Source organism: Scyliorhinus torazame, chromosome 17 (assembly GCF_047496885.1).
Source record: "Scyliorhinus torazame isolate Kashiwa2021f chromosome 17, sScyTor2.1, whole genome shotgun sequence".
Lineage (NCBI taxonomy): Eukaryota > Metazoa > Chordata > Chondrichthyes > Carcharhiniformes > Scyliorhinidae > Scyliorhinus > Scyliorhinus torazame.
The window spans coordinates 109,851,865-109,876,406 of record NC_092723.1 but is presented as its reverse complement, the minus strand read 5'-3'; positions in this window follow the sequence as shown (position 1 = coordinate 109,876,406).

The following is a 24,542-nucleotide window of genomic DNA, read 5'->3' as shown; positions in this document are numbered from 1 at the left end:
CAACCACCACCCTCTTTCAGCTAGCCAATTTCTGATCCACATCTCTAAATCACCCTCAATCCCCAGCCTCCGTATTTTCTGCAATAGCCTACCGTGGGGAACCTTATCAAACGCTTTGCTGAAATCCATATACACCACATCAACTGCTCTACCCTCATCTACCTGTTCAGTCACCTTCTCAAAGAACTCAATAAGGTTTGTGAGGCATTACCTACCCTTCACAAAGCCATGCTGACTATCCCTGATCATATTATTCCTATCTAGATGATTATAAATCTTGTCTCTTATAATCCCCTCCAAGACTTTACCCACTACAGACGTGAGGCTCACCGGTCTATAGTTGCCGGGGTTGTCTCTGCTCCCCTTTTTGAACAAAGGGACCACATTTGCTGTCCTCCAGTCCTCTGGCACTATTCCTGTAGCCAATGATGACATAAAAATCAAAGCCAAAGGTCCAGCAATCTCTTCCCTGGCCTCCCAGAGAATCCTAGGATAAATCCCATCAGGTCCCGGGGACTTATCTATTTTCAGCCTGTCCAGAATTGTCAACACCTCTTCCCTACGTACCTCAATGCCATCTATTCTATTAGCCTGGGGCTCAGCATTCTCCTCCACAACATTATCTTTAGTTAAGAAGGCATACGGGATACTTGTCTTTATCAGTCATGGCTTAAATGATAAGAGCAGGGAGGTTATGTTGGAACTGTTTAATTGGAATGTAGAGGCAGATTTGATTAGGTCACAGTTGGAGTACTGTGTGCAGTTCTGGTCATCTCACTATAGGAAGGATTGATAGAAGGGTGCAGAGGGGATTCACCAGGATGTCGCCTGGGGTGGAGCATTTGAGCTATGAAGAGAGGCTGGATAGGCTCAGGTTGAAAAATGAAATGAATGAAAAAAGAAAATTGCTTATTGTCACAAGTAGGCTTCAAATGAAGTTACTGTGAAAAGCCCCTAGTCGCCACATTCCGGCGCCTGCTCGGGGAGGCTGTTACAGGAATCGAACCGTGCTGCTGGCCTGCCTTGGTCTGCTTTAAAAGCCAGCGATTTAGCCCAGTGTGCAGAAAAGGCTGAAGGGGACCTGATTGAGGTGTATAACATTATGAGGGGCATGGACTGGAGCTGTTCTACTTAGTTGAAGGGTCAATAACGAGGGAGCATAATTTTAAAATGAGGAGCAGGACGTTTGGAGAGGATTTGACAAAAAGTCTTTTCACCCAGAGGGTGGTGGAGTCTGAAATGCACTGCCTGGGAGGGTAGTAGAGACTGGAAAAAGAAAATTGCTTATTGTCACAAGTAGGCTTCAAATGAAGTTACTGTGAAAAGCCCCTAGTCGCCACATTCCGGCGCCTGCTCGGGAAGGCTGTTACAGGAATCGAACCGCGCTGTGAAGCAATTGTGCTATCCACAATGCTACCGTGCTGCCCAGAATGGCATGCTCCAGTCCCTCGACAGCGGCCCGAATGCTGCACACCAGTATGGGTGTGCAAATGATACAGTAAACGGCATTGGCATATCATTAACGGGCCTGACTCAGCATTTTCTGGGCTTTCCGCGATGCTCTGCCTCCGCCAGGAGAAATTACCAATGGTAAGGTTCACTTGTGGTATTTCAAATCGGGCACAGGCGCCTTGGCTGCTGAGACAGAGAGAGGGGGTACGAAATGTGCCCAACACCAAGATAGTGTGCTGATAGCTGTGCCATCTGGCCAGAGGGCATCTTTCAAGGCCCGGGGGGAGTAGTGGGGGGTGTCCAGGAAGTGGGCCGTGTGGTCGGGGTGGACAGGCATGGACCACCATTGCCGCAGCCTGCAAGGTAGCCATTCGGCTGCACATGCTGCTGACTGCCCACTGTGAACTTAGTGCCACAGGTCATATGGGTCCCCCCCCAGGTCACCCCTCTGGGTACCCTCAGCCCCCAGCCTCCCCACCAACGGGATGGACGTGCTCCAGCACAACCAGTGCTATCAGCTTGGTGGAATGAGGGAAGGCACGCATTGGAATTGCACAAATTTTCCGTGACGCTGGTGCTAGCCCATTAACGGGACCTGAATCGCTCCAGGACTGGCGCCGCTTTCGTCCTTGCAGAACACTCACGATTCAGTCTCGGTGTCAGCACTTAGAGTTGGATACTCCGATTTTGAGGCTATGTCCGGGGGGAGTGTCTAGTCTTAGAGTGGAAAAAGTCGGTGGCGCCCCCTCACTGATGCTCCGCCCGGTGGGCGGCTCGCAGCCACGCCACGTAAAACACCTGCCGTTCCTGATATGAACGGCCAGAGAATTACCAGGTCCGTGGCTGCGCCCGGCACGCCGATGACCTGCAGCGGTCGCGCCGTACAACACGGCGCCAGCCGTGAACGGGCCCGATTGGTCAAATAGTGTCCCCCTGGATACCCCCTCGCCACCCCCTGGACAACCCCCCCTATCCCCCCCCCAGCCTCGCCGAAGCCCCCCCCCCCGGCCATAGGCACGGCTCCCGCCCAACTGTGTGGCACTGGACACAGTCCGCAGTCGCTACGCCGGGTTTATGAAAACTCAGACCACACACAACCTGCGCAGTCGGGTACTCGGCCCATCGGGGACGGAGCATCAGGGGAGGGCCTCGAAGCGACACGCTGACACCGTCGAAACCTCGTGCCGCGCAAGCTTCGATGATGCCCATTTAGAGGGGGCGGAGCATCCAAAAAACCGTTGCCGACACCGATTCAGTCTCAAACAGGGATTCTCCAACTGAGCGCCAAATACAATTACGACTTCGGGCAATGGCGAATCCTGCCCTTAGTCATTTTTTGGGAGCATTGGGTCGTTTCTCATCGATCAATCACGCACTTAGAATTATTTTCTGCAGTAGAGGAATTAAACACGCCAGCCAGACCGGCTCCTCAGAAATCTGGGTGCCATTTGAAAAGGTATCCCGATCACAAAGTAAGCTTCAAGGCCCCCCACACCCCTCACCCACGGACAATGCGACTCCCCCATAGACATTGGAAACACCCCAACCCGCGACCCCTGAGGGACAACCTCCCCCCTATCAATCAAAGTTTGCAGGAGCACCCCCTCAGGCCCTGCCCCTTGGCATTGCCAACCTGACACTGCCAACTTGGCACCCAGGCATTGCCCTGACACGCTGGCAGTGCCAAACCGGCACTGCCAGGGTTCCAGGTTGGCATGATTGGGTACCAGGTTGGCATTCACCAGCTGCATGGGCAGTGCCAGGGCACTGTGCTGCCCTGTTCTCGACCACCTGGGGGGCATCAATGGAGAGGCCATCATGCCTGGTCTTTGCTTGTGGAGTGCTAATTGGTGCTAATTGGTACCCAAGTAAGGCCTCTCCGGTGCAGCCAGTGACTCCCGGGAGCTGGGAGAATACGGCCTCAGACCGGCCGTTCATATTTAGATTGGGCGCGATTCAGCGATCACGTTATACCTGGCACGGATCCGGGCGTGCCGGGTGAACCTCGGGAGAGCCTTAAATTGGGCTCTGCGCCGGGCCGATCACAAGTCACCTGACTCGCTCCACCCGGTGCAATCTGGAACTCGCTCTCGCTAGGCGTGGTCCAGATCAGCATATTTAAATGAGCTAATTTAAATACCCGGAAACTGGATTCACCTGGCCCCCGCAGAGGCAAGAACTCGCGAGGGGTTCTGCTGGTCAACACAATTGTGGACCCAGGGTACAGGCACCTTGGGGGATATCACAGGGCATTAGAGATGCCCGAATGGCCGTGGACAGGAGAGAGCGGTACACAAGGACTCACCCCAGCACCTTGGCACTGCCAGAGTGCCAGGCTGGCAGTGCCAGGGTGCCCAGGTATCAGGTTGGCACTGCCAGGGGTCAGGCCCGCACAGGGCTTGCCACTTGGATGAGGGTTGATGGGGTTCCTGAGGCCTAGAGAAGGTTGTGGGATGAGGGATCCAGAATATGGTTGGGATGGGCGGTCTTGAAAGTGTTGGGGGTGTAGTTTGGGGCTGCCATTCAAAATGGCGCTCTTATCTGCGAACAGCGATTCCTGCTGATGAGATCATCTAGCCAGCACGGAATCTCTCTGAGTGTGTCCTTGGCGGACAGAATGTCCCCGAGGCCAAAAAAAGCAAAGTGCTGTTGACTAGCGATGTGATTCTTGGCACTGTAGCCTGCAAGAAACACCCCGCCAAACGAGCCCATCAGCCGACTTAAAGTTTTGTCCACTGAATCGTGCCCATCAACCTAATGGCTCATTTAAATATTCTTATCTGGACCACGCCCAGCGAGGGTGATCCGAATGACTTGCGCGCAGTTCGGCGCCCACCACAAAGCCCGTTTTGGGCCTCTCCTGCAATTCTCCCGGTGCAACAGGATCTGCGCCAGCGGCAATGGGGTGGAAAGGTTGCAGTCTATGAGCGGGATTCTCTGCTATCCGGCGGGGTAGGCCGTACCGGCGCCAAGGAGTGGAGTGAACCACTCCTGCGTCGGGCCGCCCGGAAGGTGTGGAATCCTCCGCACCTTCAGGGGTTAGGCTGGCGCCGGCGTGGTTGGCGCCGCCCCAGCCGGCGCCAAAGGGCATGGCACCGCGCCAACCGGCGCCGAAAGGCCTCTGCCGGCTAGTGCATGTGCCGGAGCGCCAGCGTGTACTGGCATCATTCCAGCGCATGTGCAGGGGGGTTCTTTTCCGCGCCGGCCATGGCGGTCCGTTACACCGGCCGGCGCGGAGGGAAAAAGTGCCCCCACGGCACAGGCCAGCCCGCGGATCGGTGGACCCCGATCGCAGGCCAGGCCACCGTGGGGGGCCCCCTCCCAGGGCCAGATCCCCCCGCGCCCCCCCCCCCCGCCCCCCCGACGACTCCGCAGGCCACCCGCAGAGTCAGGTCCCGCCGGTACGGACCTGGTGTAATATACGCCGACGGGATTGGCCAAAAATGGGCGGCCACGCGGCCCATTGCGGGGCGAAGAATCGCTGTGGGAGGCCGCTGCCGACGGTCCCCGCCCGGCGCGACGCGATTCCCGCCCCCGCCGAAAAAACGGCGCCGGAGAATCCGGCAGCCGGCGGCGGGGAGGGATTCACGCCGCCACCCGGCGATTCTCCGGCCCAGCGGGGGGTCGGAGAATCCTGCCCTATAACTCTGGTGAACTGCTTTCTTGAACCAATGCAGTCCATTTGTTGTAAGTTTATCGACAGTGCTGTTAGGAAGGGATATATTTCCAAGTCAAGATGGTGTATGACTTGGAGGGGAACGTGGCGTTCCCATGCATCTGCTGCCCTTATCCTTTTGGGTGGTGTGGGACGTGGGTTTGGAAGGTACTGTCGGAAGAGCATTGGTGAGCTCCTGTAGTGCATCTTGTAATTGGTAAACACTGCTGCCACCGTATGCCAATGATGGAGGGAGTTAGTGGATGGGGTGCCAATCAAGCAGGGTGCTTTGTTCTGGATGATAGCAAGCTTCTTGAGTGTTGAAGCTGCACTCATCCAGGCAGGTGAGGAGTATTCCCTCACACTCCTGACTTGCGCCATGTGGATAGTGGACAGCCATTGGGAGGACACTTGCCCTTTAACCTTTCTCATGCCTTTCATTATTTTGTCCATAGAATTCCTTTGGTCAAAGTAAACTGAATTTGAAGCAATTGAATACATTTCGAGTGCAGGAAGAAACAACAGAAGTAGAAAACTGAAATTTAAATTAAACATCTACGCAAGGTAAACCAATCATTTCTAGACTGTCGTTACAATCTCACAGAAATTATTTCACATATTGTCAGAGCGTAATAAAAGAGCTTCTATGGATTATTATTGTATGCATGAATGTGCACATTTGTGAGATGATGTTATATTTATTTTAGACTATGGAGGCCAAGACATCCAGGAAGGCAGCACACTTAGTGAAGGTTTTTAACCGGTAAGATAGGAATTTGTTGGGATTCAGCCCACCCGGCTCAATAATCACATCAAAATTCACTCTGCAAGTTGACAGCACAGTGCTTCCAATTAAGAATGAGTGTGGGTATGATCTTGGTATGATCTTGTTGTGTGACACACAATAAACTCTGGACTGAAGGCTTTTGTGTGATAGGACTATAGGACACAGAACTAGATGTAGAGGGTATAATGTTGATTTATTATAATGTTGTTTGCAGGAAGTGGATGTGCATGGTGTAGTCATGAGTGTTTGGTGATATCTCTTATTAGGTGCTGTTGAAAATATGCTCTCGAACAGTAAAAAATGCATGAATCTGGTAGCCCTGAAATAGCTTACTCCCTTGTGGAATGTGCCTTTGCAAAGATGCTCTGGAGAGAGATTAGGTGTTTTTTGTCGAGGTTCGTCCCGAGCAGTTCCGTGACGCAGCACTCTGCGCACTGTGGGCTGTCCCCAGGGGGACACACTGAGACAAACATGAACTGTTGCTGGAGAATCATCAACTCAGTGAAATGTGCTCTTTGGTCTTCTTGAAACTTGTTGGTCTTCCAGCGCAAAGAATTGTCCTCGGTCGAATGTTGCAGACTGGCACATTCCAAAGCTCAGGACTACATGCTGAGCGATGCGCTAAAGTTTGGGCAGCCGCCACAGATGCACGATGGGGAAGGTCGCTGTCATGGAGACCAGAGGAGAGGGAATTGTATAGAAGCCCCTTGGACTATATGACTCACATTGAATGCATACAGTGAATATTACATATATCACAATTGTATTAAAGCAGCTCAGAATTTACATGATCTATGTAGACAACTTAAATACCTTTGATTAATAAGGACACGGAGAGTCCACACCGAGAAAAATAAAGAACTTTTATGTTTTTACAATACGGTGTGCACACTTCAAGGTAGATCCCTATGGATCTCTTTCTGGTCGCTGCCTTACTGGCCAAACTTTTATACATTGCTAAATCGAGTTCCCTGGCCCCTCAGCGGGGGAGCTCGTACTCCGCGAGAATCACAGGGAAGATAATCATTCCCATCCCGTAAGTCCCATGCGGGATATTACACTTTGTACCATTGGTAATGATCATTTGTAACATTTCTTTGACTGTATTGAAGAACCTCAGAGTGCAACATGAAGCATGTAGAGAACCTGCATATTTTGTCTAATGGCCACTTTGAATTGTTTGTAATGTTCTTTCAGCTACTTTACGAATAAAGCACATTTTTACAAATACAAAATGAGTTTACTCTGCTCCCAACTGCAGACCTATTCACACACAAATGTGATTGCTTTGTCTTGCCGATGATGTATTGCTTTGGTATACTCTGCTCATTTAAGCGGCCCATTCCTAAACTCGAGAGCTAGGAAACGAGGTAATGATTCACCTTATGATTATCACAATATGTTTCTCTCCTCATGATCTATAATCTTTGTCTGGTCCCTGCTACCTTGAGAATTTTGCCAACATGATAGGTATTTCCATTCAAACTTGGCTTGCTATTTATGCCACGGCTATCTATTCTCTTTCTAGCTAATTTATCCCTTTGTTTCCTGCTGATATTGTGCACTCTGTGCTAAGGTATATTCCCATGGGTGTCTGCCCCAAGTAGCCTTTATTCATATGTGTCTCGATGAACGGCTGTAGGTTTTCCGACTGAGTTGATCCGGGCCAATTAATGGCCGGGATTTTTTCAGCCATTGAGATGGCAGTGCACCTCCACCCATGGATTTCCCCAGCGGCGTGGGGTGACTTCAATGGGAAATCCCATTGACAAGTGGCAGGAAGAGAGAATCCCGCCACCAGCGAACGGCGCTGCCAGGAAACACCCGACTGGGGGACCGGAGAAACCGCCCAATATTTTCAATCAATGTCAACTCGTGTACACATTCAGCAAGGCCATTTGTTTATTGAACAGAAATGGGACCAGTTGTAACATTCCTAACATTAACACAGGGGCGATCGACTGCCGGACTGCACCAACAATTGGACCTGGCATCGTTTTTGGACCTCAAGGACAGATTCGCAAATTAAAATATAAAATTCTGGAAATACCCAGCAGGTCGGGCAGCATTGGTGGAGAAAGAAGCGGAGTTCACTTTCCATGTCTGTAACCTTTCATCAGGATTTAGGATTGCTGAGTATTTTCAGCATTTCCGGTGTTTATTTCAGATTTTCAACATCTGCAGTATTTTGCTTTTGGATCATTGGATAAATTTGTTTGAAACATTAGGAAGCTCCAAGGTTTTGTGACGTTCTTTCACTGGGATTAATTCCCCATTCTAAATTCTGTTGAATACCTTTTTGGCAAGTAATGCTTTATAACAATTGTGATTTCCTAAGTTCCTAAATGCTGACTTTAACTATCCCGCCCGTAACTGTGAAGCTCATATGAATTTTTAGTTACTGTTTATATTTTTCTGTAGCCAACAATTAGAATTGGTTAAAAGTGAGCAGTAGTAGGGCACCACGGTGGCACAGTGGTTAGCATCGCTGCCTCACGGCGCCGACGTCCCACGTTCGATCCCGGCTCTGAGTACCCTGAGGTACTCAGGGTGGTGTGGGGGGTGGGGGTTGGGCATGGTTTACACGGCACTTTCTGCGGAGGAGCAGGGCTGTGAAAGCGGGTCGAGCACACCGTTCTCACACAGTGATAAACGGGCATTTTATGAGGTGCCTTATTCTGTCCTCAGTTCTGTCCAAACCTGAATCGAGTGAGGGATGGATAACAGTTGTTAGACGTTACTGAACACAAGGACAACGGAATTGCACTGTATTCCTGCACATTCCACACAAATGTAATCACTGAAATCAGTAGCTTGAGGCTACATGCACTTTTGTCAGATAATCACGAGGATCTGAAGTGAATGAGCTCTCACAGTACTTTCACTGTCCTCTTTACTGCTTCAATGAGTTCATGCAGCATTGTTATTGAATAACCAGGCTCAATACAAATGTCCTGTTTATTTTTGTATCAGATAATGACAGGAAGTTCACATGAGAATGTTTACACTTACCTGACATGAGTCTCTTACATTTCAGCTGCTGTGAACCCAGATTTTAATTCTTTGTGTGAAAAGTTTGGACATTTCACGATTGAACTCCAGATAAAATTATCTTTACCTGCACATTTAAATTTTCAGTCTCTGTTGGGTTAGCACGTTTCGGCCAAGCCAAACCGGCAATCGGTCTTTGAATCCCCAGACTAGGTAGAGAAATCAAAAACTGTCCAAATATATTATGGCAGGGTTTTCACTCAATCTCGATTTGATAATCTTGCTGAAAAGTGATTGTGTGACCAATGAGTGTGGACAGGATTAGGCTCTGCTGTGATGCCTTTACAGTCAAATATCCTGCCAATAAAATCACCGTGTAGCCTCAAATCCTAAGAATTTTGAGGAATTAGGCACTTCACACACGCTGTTGACCTCTGCTCTTGCTCTCCCTTTGGAGTTGCATCCTTTATTAAATATTGGGGATTATCCACCCACCCCCTCAACTCTCCCACGGCTTGTTTATTGGCGGCTGAGACAGTTTGCCATTGGCTGCAACCGGGATCTTCCGGGCCCGTCGATGTCTATAGCGCTTTGCATGGCTCACCCGTTCCGCTGCCGAGGAACTCGCTGCAGGGGTAGCGTCACCTTCGGCGGGACCAGAAGATCCCACTGGCGAGAAGGGCCAAAACAATCCCACCCATTGTCTGCCCATGTCCTCCCTACCAAAATGAATCACTTCAGTTGGGCTCAAATGTGGGCCCATTATGGGTGGGGACTGAAGAATTTATAACGGAGAACAGGGAAATGCAAAGGAACTAAACAAGTCACTTTCTGTCTGCTCTCAAGGGAGAAGATAGGGAACCCATTTCCCAGGAATACTGGGTGACCAAGGGACATGTGAAATTGAGGAATGGAAATAAATTAGTATTAATAAAGAGGTAGGCTGGAATTCTCCAGCTGTTCACTGGCAGCGGGATTCTCTGGTCGTGGCGACAGCGAACACCTGCCACAGGTTTCCTAGCAGCGTGAGGTGGGAATTCCAATTGACGGCAGGGAATCCCGCCTGGCAGTGGAAGGCACGCCGCCTCCCGCCACCGAGAAACACACGGCTAAGAGGCCGGAGAAACCCCGCCGTAGTATTTGAAAAGTTAACTGGGTTGAAAGTTGATAAATCCCCTGGACCAGATGAGTTTCATCCCAGACTATTGAAGGAGGTATCTAGAGAGATAGTGGATGCATTGGTGGCTATCTTTCCAAATTCTATAGATTCTGGAAAGGTTCCTGCAGATTGCAAAGTAGCAAATGTAATCCCAATAGGAAGAAACAGGGAAAATTGGGAATCACAGATAGTAGTAGGGAAAATGCTAGAATCCATTATAAAGGATGTGGTAACTGGACATTTAGAAAAGAGTGGTAAAATTGAGCAGAGTCAAGATGGATTTCTGAAAACATGCTTGACAAACCTCTTGTGAGTTTTTTGAGGATGCTACTTGCAGTATAAAGGAGTTTTTGATAAGGTCCCACACAGGAGGTTAATAAATAAAATTAAAACAAATGGGACTGAGGGAAATTTACTGGCATGGATTAGGAATTGGTTAACAGACAAAGCAGAGAGTAAGAATAAAGCGATCATTTTCAGGATGGCATGCTGTTGGAAGTGGGGTATGATAAGGATCATTGCGAGGTCCACAGCTGTTCACAATCTATGTCAATGATTTGGATGTGGAGACCAAATGTAATATTTCCAGATTTGCCGATGACACCAAAATGGGTGGGAATGAAAGTTATGAGGAAGATGCAAGGAAGCTTTCAGAGGACTTGGACAGGCTAAGTGAGCAGGCTAGAACTGGAGATGGAATATAACATGAAAAATGTGAAGCTATTTGTTTTGATAGAAAAAAGCAGAAAGGCAGGGGGCGGGATTCTTCGGAACCGGCGGGGCGGGCAACTCCGGCGCGAAGGAGTGGGGTGAACCACTCCAGCGTTGGGCCGCCCGAAGGTGTGGAATCCTCTGCACCTTCAAGGGCTGGGCCGGCCCCAGAGTGGTTTGCGCCGCGCCAGCCGGCGTGGAGGGATTGATGCCACGCCAACTGGCGCCGAAGGGCGTCCACCGGCCGGCGCGAGTTGGCACATGTGCGGGGGCACCAGCATGTTCATCTCCGCGTCGGCCATCACGGACCGTTACACCTGCCGTTGCGGAGGAATAGAGTGTCCCCACGGCACAGGCCAACCCGCGGATCGGTGGGCTCCGATCACGGGCCAGGCCACCATGGGGGCACCTCCCGGGGCCAGATCCCCCCCCCCCCCGCGCCCCCCCCCCCGACCCCGGAGGCCGCCCGCGGAGCCAGGTCCCGCCGGTAAATACCTGTCGTAACATACGCCGGTGGGACCCGCCAAAAACAGGCGACCACTTGGCCCATCGCGGGCTGGAGAATTGCCGGGGGGGGGGGCCGCTGTCAATGGCCCACAACCGGCGCGGCGCTATTCCCACCCCTGCCAAAACCCCCGCGCCAAAGAATTTGGCAGCCGGCGGTGGCGGGATTCACGGCGCCCCCCGGCGATTCTCCGACCCGGCGGGGGGTCGGAGAATCCCACCCGAGAGGTTGGAAAGTGTGGTGTCCAGAGCGACCTGGGTGTCCTTGTTCATGAGTACTAAAAACTAGCATACAGGTGCAGCAAGCAATTAGGAAGGCTAATGGTTTGTTGACCTTCATCACGAGGGGATTTGAGTAGATGAGTAAAGATATCTTGCTGCAGTTATATAGAGGCCTTACCTGGAGTATTGTGCCCAGATTTGGTCCCCTTATCTAAGGAAGGATATACTTGCCATAGAGAGAAAGGTTCACCAGATTAATCCCTGGGATGGTGGGATTATCTAATGGGACGAGATCGAGGAAACTGGGTCTGTATTTCCTAGAACTTCAAAGAATGAGGGGTGACCTCATTGGAACTTAAAAGATTCTTACAAGGCGGAACAGGCTGGATGTAGATAAATTGCGGGATCCTCCACTCCGCCGGCAGCGCACCCATGCCCGCAGGTTTCCTGACGGCATGGGGTGGCTACAATGGGAAATCCCATTGGCTGGCTGCCGGAATGGAGGATCCCGCTGCCGGCGAGGGCGCGTCATGCAGGAAAACGCATTTGACGGACTGGAGAATCCCGCTCAAGATGTTTTCCTTGGCTTTTGAGTCTAGAACCAGGGGGGCATATTCTCAGGATAAGGCCTATACTATTTAAGACTGAGGTGAGGAGGGATGTCTTCATTCAGAGGGTGGTGAATTCTATCGTCCTGAGAGCTGTGGAACCTCAATCATTGAGTGTGTTCAAGGTAGAAATTGATAGATTTCTGGACACTCATGTGACAATTGGAGGATTTTAGTAATATTGGCTTCTAAATATTGGGAAGTTAAAAGCTAAATATGCGGGGAATACTGTGTGGCTGTAGTGATCATAGTTTTAAAAGGATTTTGTTTTAGTTCTAGGGAATAGGAGGTGAAATTGATAAAATTCTGTGTTTTTCAGTCTAGACTAATGGACTGTGGTTTGACTGGGGAGGTTGCAGGGGAGTTAATGTGCTTTCTCAGCCTGTAGAGATTATTTGTTTTCAGCTTGGGGAGATGAGGTCATTGCTGGGTGGAGCTCAGAAAGACAGAGAGGCAGTGAGTTTTGGAGGAGCTTTGAGAGAGAGAGAGAGGAGAGCTGAGTTCTGATCTGCCTGACTCTGAGTCCACAATTCTTTCCAAGTAGGATAGTAAAACAAAGGAATAATAAAATGTTTAAGCAGAGCAATCTTGTCTGAAGACAAGGAAGTGGTTGAAACAATTTTGTTGAAGCAGCTATTGAAGATATTCAGTCAGAGATTGCAGGGGTTCCATCTGGAGCCAAATCTGTTTTATAAAGCAAGTATTACTCTATGCCCTGCTAATTTTAAACTGGATTAAGCGCTGTATGTTTCTTTTCTTGTTGTTTAATGAAAAATTGTATAGTTATGTTAAGGTGTAATTGTATGCTATTCTTTTTGGGTGTGAAGTTAAAAAGTTTAATATCGTTAGAATAAAGTTTTGTTTTAAAAATACATGTTCTGTTTTTTTCATGCAATCACTCATGGAGCGAATCATTAAGACGGAGCGAAGCACAGTCTTAAAATAAACAAGAATATTGGTGTTTCAGTCCAGTATCCTAGCCACTGTTGGGGTCTGGTCTGGGATCGTAACACGAATGACATAAATGAATGTGGAGATAGCACGGGAAAGTGGCATTGAAGGTGATCAGCCATGTACTAATTGAATGCTGGAGCAGGCTCAATGGGCCTCTGTTCCTATGCTCACCTTTCTCTGCATTAAATTCTGTCTGTCACTCGTCCACCCATTCTACCAACCTGTCTACGTCCACTTGAAGTTCAATCCTGCACATAGTTCACAAAGCTTCCATGTTTCATATCATAGGCGAATTTTGAAATTGTGCCCTGTACATCCACAGCATTGCCCACATCAACCCTTCTTTCCCCTTTCAAAAAGCTCAACCAAGTCAATTAAACATGACTATTCCTCCAGAAATCCATGCTGGCTTTTCTGAATTAACCCCCATTTGTCCTTGTGACTTAATTTTGTGTTGAATTATCATTTCTAAAAGCTTCTCCACTATCGAGTTTAAACTGACTGGCCTGTAATTTCTGGATTATCTTGATATCCTATTTTGGGTGTAACATTTCAGTTCTCCAGTCCAGTGCCCATTTTGGGGGGTCTATCAACCCCTTCCCCCTATGGGTCTTAGCAGCCTCAATGCTGGACAGAAATCAGCAGCCACTGGGGTATTGAAGTATATAATCATAATAATTAGTCAATAAATTGGAGCAAGTAATGATGAAACTTTATTGTAGTCTTGTCAGATTGCACCTTGAGTACAGCATCTAGTTCAGGTCATTCAAAGTGTGTAGGCAGTGCAGAGAAGAACAGTGATCCTGATTTCCAATGATGGGCCTGCATAGTGAGCAAAGATCGCAGAAATGTGAATTCCCCAGCTTGAAAGGAAAATGCACGAGTGGTCTGAAAGCAGTTGATAAAGGTAGCAAAGGTTGTAGAAAAATGAAACCCAGAATATAAATTTAAATTAAACTGTGGGAGTAGAACTCAGGAACAGCGATTCAAACGAGGGGATGGTATTTTTTTTAATCACAGCTATCAGGTAAATCTTCACACAAAAAGAGTGATAAAGAGGCCAACACAATTTGATGATATAATGAAGTTAGGCTCTCTCTAGTTGGATAATTAAAATGGCCGAATGGACTCCTTATTCATTACTATCATAAAAGTCAGCCACCTTAAAGCTAATGTCATGCACTTCCTACAGGTTAACTGCAGAGCACCAATAACCTGCCCACTCTTTTGGATTGAGAATGGCTTTGAGTGGGGCGAGACATCAAAGTATTAATTTTAAAACTGAGGGCAAATTCAGGACTTGCATGTGAAACAGTCAGGCTGGGGAGGGAGGTGACTGGGGGAGGGTGGGTGGTGGTCAGGGATCCTGCAAACCTCATTTAACCAGTGCAATTATGTGGGATGATGCCATGTTTCAGTCTTTGACAAGTCTCAAGAGGGGTGGTAGATTAAAAAGATTGTCACAACTTTGTTTTAATTTATCACCTTTAATGTGTTTGTCTTCAAAATAGGAAGAACAGAGACCCAGGGGTCAGTCAGCTATCTGTTAGATCAAAGGTATGGAAAGACTGAAAGAGGTAAAAGTAGATAAATACTCTAAAGAGTGGCTTCTTTCTTGAAAGAGGAATGGAAATGGAAAGTAATAAATAAATTGGCATTCCACTGCCAATCAAGGGTGAACTACAAACAAAAAATCAAAATCAGATTTTAGTAACTTGAGGAAGCCAGCGGTAGTAGAACAAGGATTTACTGACCTATGTACAATAGTTTGCCCAAAGCAGTAACTCTCCTTGTTGGGACAACCAACAGCTCCGGGCCCTGCTTGGGCCGGCTTTTATGTGTGGTCTTTAATGAGCTACAGCTGGGTGGCTTCCGCCCCCTACCTGGGAAGCTCGTCCTCCACAAGTCCCACCGGAAGATGGACAATGGTTTCCCCGTGGTCCTCGAGGGGGTTATGACACAGATCAATTTTGATTTTTCTAAAAATGATGAATATGAAGTTCCATTGGCTCTTCAAAATGTTACAACCTGAACAATACTGGCACAATCAGCTTTGAAAACAACTCCAAATGCTTCAGGACTTCTTAGAGAGTTTACTGAGATATAAATGGTCCTTCTTCATGAGCTAAAATACTTGCTTTCATTAGGTGTTTACCACTCAGGGTTTATATATTTAGATAAGGGAAAGACTGGTCTTTATCTTGGTTAAAGGTAATGCATCATGGGTGTCACTGGATAGGTGAGACTTTTCATTGCCCATCGTTAATTGCCCTTGAGAAGTTGGTGGTGAGCTGCCTTCTTGAACCACTGCAGTCCATGTGGTATAGGTGCACCCACTGTGCTGTCAAGGAGGGAGTTCCAGGATTTTGACCCAGAGACAATGAAGGAATGGCCGATATATTTCCAAGTCAGGATTGTGAGTGACTTGCAGGGGAACCTGTAGAGGGTGGTGTTCCCGTGTGTCTGCCGTCCTTATACATCTCGATGGTGGAGATTGTGGGTTCGGAAGATTAATGCCATACAAGTGAACAGTTCCTGAATCCTGAGATTTCTGCTTTGTAACATGCACAGAATATTAAAATCTCGAAACACACAAGAACAAAATTGTGCAGTTCCTTTCGCACAATCTCTCAATCAAATAATTTCCATCACAACGCATGTGAGTCACAACATTTACTTGGGCTTTTGGCACAGAGACAGGGCATTCTGCCCAACCAGTCCAGATATTTATGTGCCACCAAAGTCCCCTCCCATTTTTTCTCATCTGATTCTATCAGCATTGCCCTCGATTCACTTCTCCCTCAGATGCTTATCTGGCTTTGTCTTAAATGCACCTATACTATTCACTTCAATCGCTCCCTGTGGTAGCGAGTTCCACATCTTCATCGCTCTTTGAGCAAAGAAGTTTCTTCCGAACCCCGTTGGATTTCTTGGTGACTGCCTTACACGATTTGACAAGCAAGTTGATCTGAAACAAATGGTAACACAAGTCGTTAACACTGCCTCAGGGGCTTCTTAAAATCATCCCCACCCCCACCCCGATTCACAATTGGCCCCTTGAAGAGAACGTTTGTGTGTGTGTATTACATCAGGCAACAGCTAACTGCAGGCAGTAACACAATCTACAGGTTCTGATGACTTGATAAAACTGCTCCGGTGGTTCTCCTTACACCGTCAGGATTGTCACATTGTCTTCCTGCTGTGCAACATACTCCCGGCAGCTCCTGTTTTGCGTATATAAAAATATATAAAATACGTAGCACCGCATCGAAGTTCAAGTTTCTTTGGAGGTTATCTTTTCTTATCTCAATGTTCCAGGTGTGCTGAGTCGCCTGAGAGCTGGAAGCGTAATGGAGGAAGACAAAAGGGTTCTGCAGCTGGCTGTGAACGTTTGACCTGAAGTTGTGTCAGCTACACATGACAGGCACTGAAGTGCTAAAAGTCCCCCCCCACCCCCCCCCCCCCCCCCCCAAAAGCGATTTACCCGTTTACATTATCCTTCTTCCATATAATATTCTACAGAGGGTAATGGATACCTGCGAGTGAATTACAAGGCAGTAATCCAATCAGTGAACTGCAGCAACATCGTCAACCACTAGGGCAAACTTTATGTTAGTCATCTGAACCTTGAGATTGGATTAATTCCTGACATTCACTCCTGGGCATCTGTTATTGTTTATGATACGGAGCAGATAATGGAGTTTTCATCGCAAGTTGTTTTCCACATTTTGATGTTGTGCTGATTGTTGCTTTCTTCAAAGTGGAGACTTTTCAGGGTTGGGTTGCCGAAGAAAGCCACACCATGCAAAGTGAAGCCAAGAGTGTTATTAACTTTACAGCGCATGATCCAAAGGTACATTGGATCATCAGACAGACCTTCACTTTTTCTGCCCACCCTATGGCAGAGGACAGGAATAGTGGTGATGTGGGGGAGGGAAACTCTGGTTGATCTTTTCCTCCAGCCTGGCTGTAGCAGAGATTGTTTAACTTGGCCCAGACTAGGTCCGAATTTATGATCCCCCTTCCCTGCACAACTTGGTCTGATACACAGCTTCATCATCTCTAGTTTTTAAGTCCAGTTTATTTATATTAAAACAGAAAGCAGAACATGAGAGGGTCCCTGTTGCAATTTCCAGGGTCAGAATTAATTCGAAGGGTGACCATATAAAGGCTTCTTTCAGCGGTAAGGGAAATTGTTCAGGTGAGGGTTAGGGCAGGAAAGTTGGTGGTGGCTCCGGTTCTGATTAACAAAGTTTTTGAGGAATTTTATGAGAGGTTGTACAGGTCAGAGCCACCTGGGAGAGACCGTGAGATGCACGAATTTCTAGATGGGTTGGAGTACCCGAGGTTAGGGGAGGGGGACAGGGCTACATTAGAAGGAGCGATCGTGGAGCAGGAGATAAAGGATGCGATTGGGAGGATGCAGTCGGGGAAGGTGGCAGGGCCGGATGGGTTTCCGGTGGACTTTCATAAAAAATTCAAGGATAAGCTGGCACCCCTGATGGTGGGGATGTTTGAAGAGACGATAGGGAAGGGGGTGTTACCACAAACTTTGGGGCAGGCATCGATTGGCGAAGGTACTGGCGGGTAGGCTGGAGGAGTGCCTCCCGAAGGTGATAGGTGAAGATCAGACGGGGTTCATGAGAGTGAGGCAGCTCGTTTCAAACGTTTCACACGAAGGGTATTGAACGTCGTTATGGCACCGGCAGAGGGGAAGAAAACAGAGGTGGTTGTGGCATTGGACGCTGAGAAGGCATTCGACCGGGTAGAATGGGGGTACTTGATGGCAGTTCTGGAGTGATTTGGGATTGGACCAAGATTTGTGAACTGGGTAAAGCTACTATATAAGGAGCCGAGGGCGAGTGTCCGCACCAACAACATCAGCTCGAGATACTTTTCTCTCCACCGTGGGACTAGGCAGGGATGTCCTATGTCCCCCCTGCTGTTTGCACTCGCGATTGAGCCGTTGGCCATCGCATTAGGAGGTTCGGGGGGTATGGAAAGGAATAGTGCGGGGGGGGGGATAGAGCATAGGGTGTCCTTATTTGCCGATGACTTGCTGTTATACGTGCCAAAACCGAGTGGGTCGATTGGGGGAATATTAGAGCTGCTTCGAGTGTTTGGGTCTTTCTCGGGGTACAAACTAAATCTAGACACGAGTGAGTATTTTGTGGTGTTATGGGTCAGGGTTTAGAGAACCCCAAAGTGTATCATGGAGTTCACCTGACCCACAACTTTTAATAGATTGTGGTATGGGGAGCACACGGCCCACTCTACAGGTGTGGTACAGCAGAAATGGAAACGTATTTTTTAAAGCAAGTTAACATTTTTAAAACAAACAGTGAACATCTAAGCAACCATTAATTCAAATACAACCCCAAAGACTACAACACTAAGTAACCCTGTAAGCTGTCCTTTTCACATCCAAAAGACTTAACAAACCTTCAAACAGGAGCACATTAGGTTTACATTCAATACTGAGATCTTTTACAATTCTGAGTTCACCAAATGATCCATAGATAGTCTTTGGATGGCAGAGATCAACTGTACAGCTCTTTGTTTAAACTTCAGATGCAGCTCACAGAAAACACTGACACATCCAAACTTTTCTCAAACTGAAACTAAAAGCAGAAGTAGAGCTCAGCTCCACTCACACTCTGACATCACTCCAGTAACATGAGCAGCTCCATTTCTTAAAGGTACATTTCTTAAACACCCATTTCTTAAAGGTACTCTCATCTGACAGTGGTGTTTCGGCCGGGGGTGGGGGCAGGGGTGGGGGGCTGCCATTCCGTAGGGCAGGGACTCACTTAGGTATCTGGGGGTGCAGGTTGCCCGGGAGTGGGGGGGGGGGGGGGGGCTCCACAGGTACAACTTTTCTAGTTTGGTGGGGAGAGTGAAAGTTGATCTGGCAAGGTGAGATGGTCTCCCTCTGTCATTGGCGGGTCGGGTACAGGCGGTTCAAATGAACGTGATGCCGCGATTTCTGTTTATTTTTCAATGCCTGCCGATTTTCCTGCCAAAGGCTTTTTTCAGAGAGATTGAGGGAAGGATTGCTTCGTACATATGGGGAGGGAAGGTGGCCAGAGTTAGAAAGGTGCTACTACAGAGGGGAAGCCAGGCAGGGGGTTTGGGTCTCCCGAACCTGATGTATTATGACTGGGCGGCGAATGTGGAGAAGGTGCGGAGCTGGGTCAGAAGGGTTGATTCCCAGTGGGTCAGAATGGGGGAGAGTTTGTGCAGGGGGTCGGGATTGAAAGCACTAGCAACAGCGCCGCTCCCGATAGCCCCGGGGAAATACTCAGGGAGTCCGGTAATAATAGCTTAATTGAGAATTTGGAGGCAGTTTCGCCAACACTTCGGGTTGGGGCAGGGACAAGGGAAATGCCGATTTGGGGGAACCACAGATTTGAGCCAGGAACATAGAACATAGAACATACAGTGCAGAAGGAGGCCATTCGGCCCATCAAGTCTGCACTGACCCACTTAAGCTCTCACTTCCACCCTATCCCCGTAACCCAATAACCCCTCCTAACCTTTTTGGTCACTAAGGGCAATTTATCATGGCCAATCCACCTAACCTGCATGTCTTTGGACTGTGGGAGGAAATTGGAGCACCCGGAGGAAACCCACACAGACACGGGGAGAACGTACAGACTCCGCACAGACAGTGACCCAGCGGGGAATCGAACCTGGGACCCTGGCGCTGTGAAGCCACATTGCTATCCACTTGTGCTACCGTGCTGCTCCTAATACTCTTAAGTAATGTTCGTCGTTAGTGGAGGAAGTGAATGTTTGTGGATGGAGTGCCTGCCAATCAAGCAGGCTGCTTTGTCCTGGATGGTGTTGAGCATCTTGAATATTGTTGGTGCTGCACTCATCCTTGAAACTGGAGAATATTCCATCACTTGCACCTTGTAGGTGGTGGACAGGCTTCGGGGAGTCAGGAGGGGAATATTTTCTGCAGGATCCCTCGCCTCTGAACTGCTCTTGTAGCCACAGTATTTATATGGCTAGTCCAGTTCAGTTTTTGGTCAACGGTAACCCCCAAGATGGAGGGGATTTAGCGATGGTAATGCCATTGAATGTCATGGGGCAATCATTTGATTCTCTCTGGTCATTGGCTGGCACTTGTCTGGCACAACTGTTCCTAGCCACTTGTCAGCCCAAGACTGGAAATTTTTCAGGTATTGCTGCATTTGGACATGGATTGCTTCAGTATCCAAGGAGTCGCAAATGATGGTGAACATTGTGCAATCATCAGCAAACATCCTCACTTCTGATCTTATGATGGAGGGAAGGTCATTGATGAAGAAGCTGAAGATGGTTGGGCCTAGGACACTACACTGAGAAATTCCTGTAGTGATGTTCTAGAACTGAGATGATTGACTTACAACCACCAAAACCATCTTCCTTTGTGCCAGGTATAGCTCCAATGGGCAGAGGGTTTTCCCTTGATTCCTATTGACTACAGTTTTGCTAGGGCTCCTTGATATTATCCTCGATCAAATACTGCCTTGATGTCTGGGCAGTCACTCTCACCTCAACTCTGGAATTCAGCCGGGTTGGATTTGTCCTGCTTTTTGTGCACAGGCCAAACCTGGGAAGTTTTCCACATTGCCAGGTAGATGCCATGATTGTAGCTATACTGGGACAGCTTGGCTAGCACGCAGCAAGGTCTGGTGCACTGGTCTTCAGGACTATTGTGGGAATATTGTCAGGGCCTGTAGCCTTTGCAGTATCCTATGGAATGAATCAAATTCGCTGAAAACTGACATCTGTGATAGTGGGGACCTCCAGAGGAGGCCGAGATGCATCATCCACTCAGCACTTCAAGCTGAAGATTGCTGCAAATCTTCAGCCCCATCTTTTGCACTGATGTGCTGGGCTCCTCCATCATTGAGGATGGGGGTATAGAATCACTAGTGCAGAAGGAAGCCATTCGGCCCATTGAGTCTGCACCGACCTAGACCTACGTCCATTTATGAAGCCTTCTCCTCCAGCAAGTTGTTTAATTGTCCACCACCATTCGCGACTGCATGTGGCAGAACTACAGAGCTTAGATCTGATTCCTTGGTTGTGGAATTGCTTAGCTCTGTCCATTACTGGCTGCTTATGCTGTTTAGCATGCAAGCAGTCCTGTGTTGTAGCTTCACCAGGCTGACACCTAATTTTTAGGTATGCCTGGTGTTGCTCCTGACATGCCCTCCTGCACTCATCATGGAACCAGGGTTGATCCCCTGGTTGGTGGTAATGGTAGAGTGGGGGATATGCCAGGCCACGAGGTTAGATTGTGTTTGAGTACAATTCTGCTGCTGCTGATGGCCCACAGTGCCTCATGGATGCCCAGTCTTGAGTTGTTAGATCTGTTCGAAGTCTATCCCATTTAGCACTATATCATGATGGAGGGTGTCTTCAATATGAAGATGGGACTTTTGTCTCCACAAGGACTGTTCGGTGGTGACTCGTACTGATGCTGTCATGGACAGATGCATCTGCAGTAGATAGTTTAGTGAGGATGAGTTTGAGTATGTTTATCCTGTTGTTGGTTCCCTCATCACCTGCTGTGTTACTGGTCTAACAGCTATGTCCTTTAGGACCCGGCCAGCTCGGTCAGTAGTGGTGCTACCAAGCCACTTTTGGTGATGGACATTGATGTCCTCCACCCAGAATACATTCTGGACCGTTGCCACCCTCTGAAGGCGGGGTGGAAATTTTCGGAAATGGGAGGAGAAGGGGATTAAGACACTAAAAGATTTGTTTCTTAGGGGTTGGTTTGCAGGATTGAAGGAGCTGGAAGCAAAGTATGGGCTGGAGCAGGGGGAAATGTTTAGATGCATGCAGGTTCGAGATTTTGCCAGAAAGGTGGGGACTGGAGAAGGGGGTAGTGTCGGTGGTTTACGGAGCTATTTTTGAAGAGGCGAAGGCACCACTGGAAGGGATCAAAGCAAAGTGGGAGGAAGAGTTGGGAGAGGATATGGAGGAGGGGTTCTGGTGTGACGTGCTCCGGAGAGTGAATGCCGCCACCTCGTGCGCGAGCTTGGGACTGATACAGCTGAAGGTGGTATACAGAGCACACTTCACGAGGGTGAGGATGAGCCGATTCTTTGAAGGAGTAGATGTGTGTGAACATCGCGGGGGGCCCCCGTTAATCACGTTCATATGTTTTGGTCCTGTCCAAAGCTAGAGGATTACTGGAAGGAGGTTTTTAGGGTAATTTCTAAAGTGGTGCACGTGAAACTGGACCCGGGTCCTCGGGAGGCCATATTCGGGGTGTCGGACAAGCCAGGGTTGGAAACGGGTGCGGAGGCAGATGTTGTAGCCTTCGCCTTGTTGATTGCCTGAAGGCGAATCCTGATAGGTTGGAGAGCAACCTCTCCTCCCTGAGCCCTGACGTGGCGGGGGGACCTGTTGGAATTCTTGACTCTTGAGAAGGTTAAGTTTGAACTGAGGGGAAGGATGGAGGGGTTCTACAATTCATGGGCATTATTCATTATGCACTTTCAAGAACTGGATAACATCAAACATTAGTTGGGGCGTGTGTGGGTGGGTGGGAGGGTTGGGGGGAGTGGGGTTCTGTGTGTTAATGGTGACTCTGGGTGATCCCTAATTCCTTTTTTTCATTTGTTTGCGTGAACATGCGGGCTGATGTTTGGGGTTTGGTGGGAGGATGGGATCGTTGTTATTGATATGGGGATTTGTTACTGATTGTTGTTTATTGTTGGTGGGTGCAGATTTGGGAGAAAATGTGAAAAAGGAGGAGAATAAAAATACTTTAAAAAAAAATAAAGGCCTCTTTCACCAATTCACAATCATTTTACTATTTAACATTGCTCCAACCTGCTCAAATATTGCGTACCCGCTGATAACACACCTCTTTATGGTCATAGTTTTCAGGAAGGACATTGAAAGACGAAGGGTGTGGAGACAATTGGTTTCCGTTCTGTCAACCTGTTTATGAGTATTGAAACAACGCCAGTGAATTTCTATTCTGTGAGCTTTCCTGATAATCAAACAGCATTACTGGCAAGGAACTCGCTGAATTAACTGATACTGAACAGAGGCCAAGAAACACTTCAGCACCTAATCAACAATGTAAACTCAACATGGCATTTGAGCACAAAGGCAGATTGATGTATAGTCGCATTGTCAACACACAGTAATGATCAGAGATTAAAAATTAAAAACTGAAAACGCTGGAAATGCTCACCAGGTCAGATAGCAGAGGAGAGAGAGAGAGAGAGAGTTAACATTTTAAGTTGATGACCTTTTATCAGACCATGGACAAGGAGACCTTGATCACCATCACCCCACATTTGATGAATCATTGAAAATGTATTTTCTGGACGGGATTCTCTGCTTGCCAACACCAAAATCGCATTCGGCAATCAGACATAGCATCCCCTTTGACGCCAAAATCGGGGGCCGCGCCTATTTTCGGATGCTCCGCCCCCTCCAAAACGCGTCATCGGTGAGTACGCTGCACGCCATTGGGACTGCCTCAGGACGTCACCTGAAGGCCCTGTCCCGTGCTCTGCCCCGCTGGGCTGACTTCCCGACGGCGTGGATCACTTGTGGTCTGAGTTTTCGTCATCCTCACTTGGCGGCTGCGGACTGTGTCCAGCACCACCACAGTTGGCGGGGGGGCTGTTCCACTGGTGGGGGGGGGGGGCTTCGGCGGGGGTTGGGGAGACTGGTGGGGGGTGGTCTGGGGTTGGTGAGGAGGGTTACAGGGGGGCACTATCTGGCAGGCCGGGTCCGTGGGCAGCCGGTGCCATGTTGTGTGGCGCGACCACTGCAGGTCATCATTGTGCGCATGCACGGCCACCGACTCGGCAATTCTCCGGCCATTTCTGTTGGGAACGCTGGGGGCTTTATGTGACATGGCTGCTTGCCCCCCACTGGGTGGAGAATAGGTGAGGGGGTGCCGCAGACTTTTTCATCATAAGATTTGGTATGTTGCCTCCCTGGTGTCAGGGTCCAGGATGTCTCCGTATGGGTAGCGGGCATCCTGAAGGGGGAGGGCAAACAGGCAGAGGTCATTGTACATATTGGTACTAACGACATAGGCAGGAAGGGGCATGAGATCCTGCAGCAGGAGTTCAGGGAGCTAGGCAGAATGTTAAAAGACAGGACCTCTAGGGTTGTAATCTCGGGATTACTCCCTGTGCCACGTGCCAGTGAGGCTAGGAATAGGAAGATAGAGCAGCTAAACACGTGGCTAAACAGCTGGTGTAGGAGGGAGGGTTTCCATTATCTGGACCACTGGGAGCTCTTCCAGGGCAGGTGTGACCTGTATAAGAAGGACGGGTTGCATCTAAACTGGAGAGGCATAAATATCCTGGCCGCGAGGTTTGCTAGTGTCACACGGGAGTCTTTAAACTAGTATGGCAGGGGGGTGGGTACTGGAGCAATAGGTCAGAAGGTGAAAGCATTGAGGGAGAACTAGGGAATTGGGCCAGTATGGCTCTGAGGAAGAGCAGACAGGGAGATGTTGCT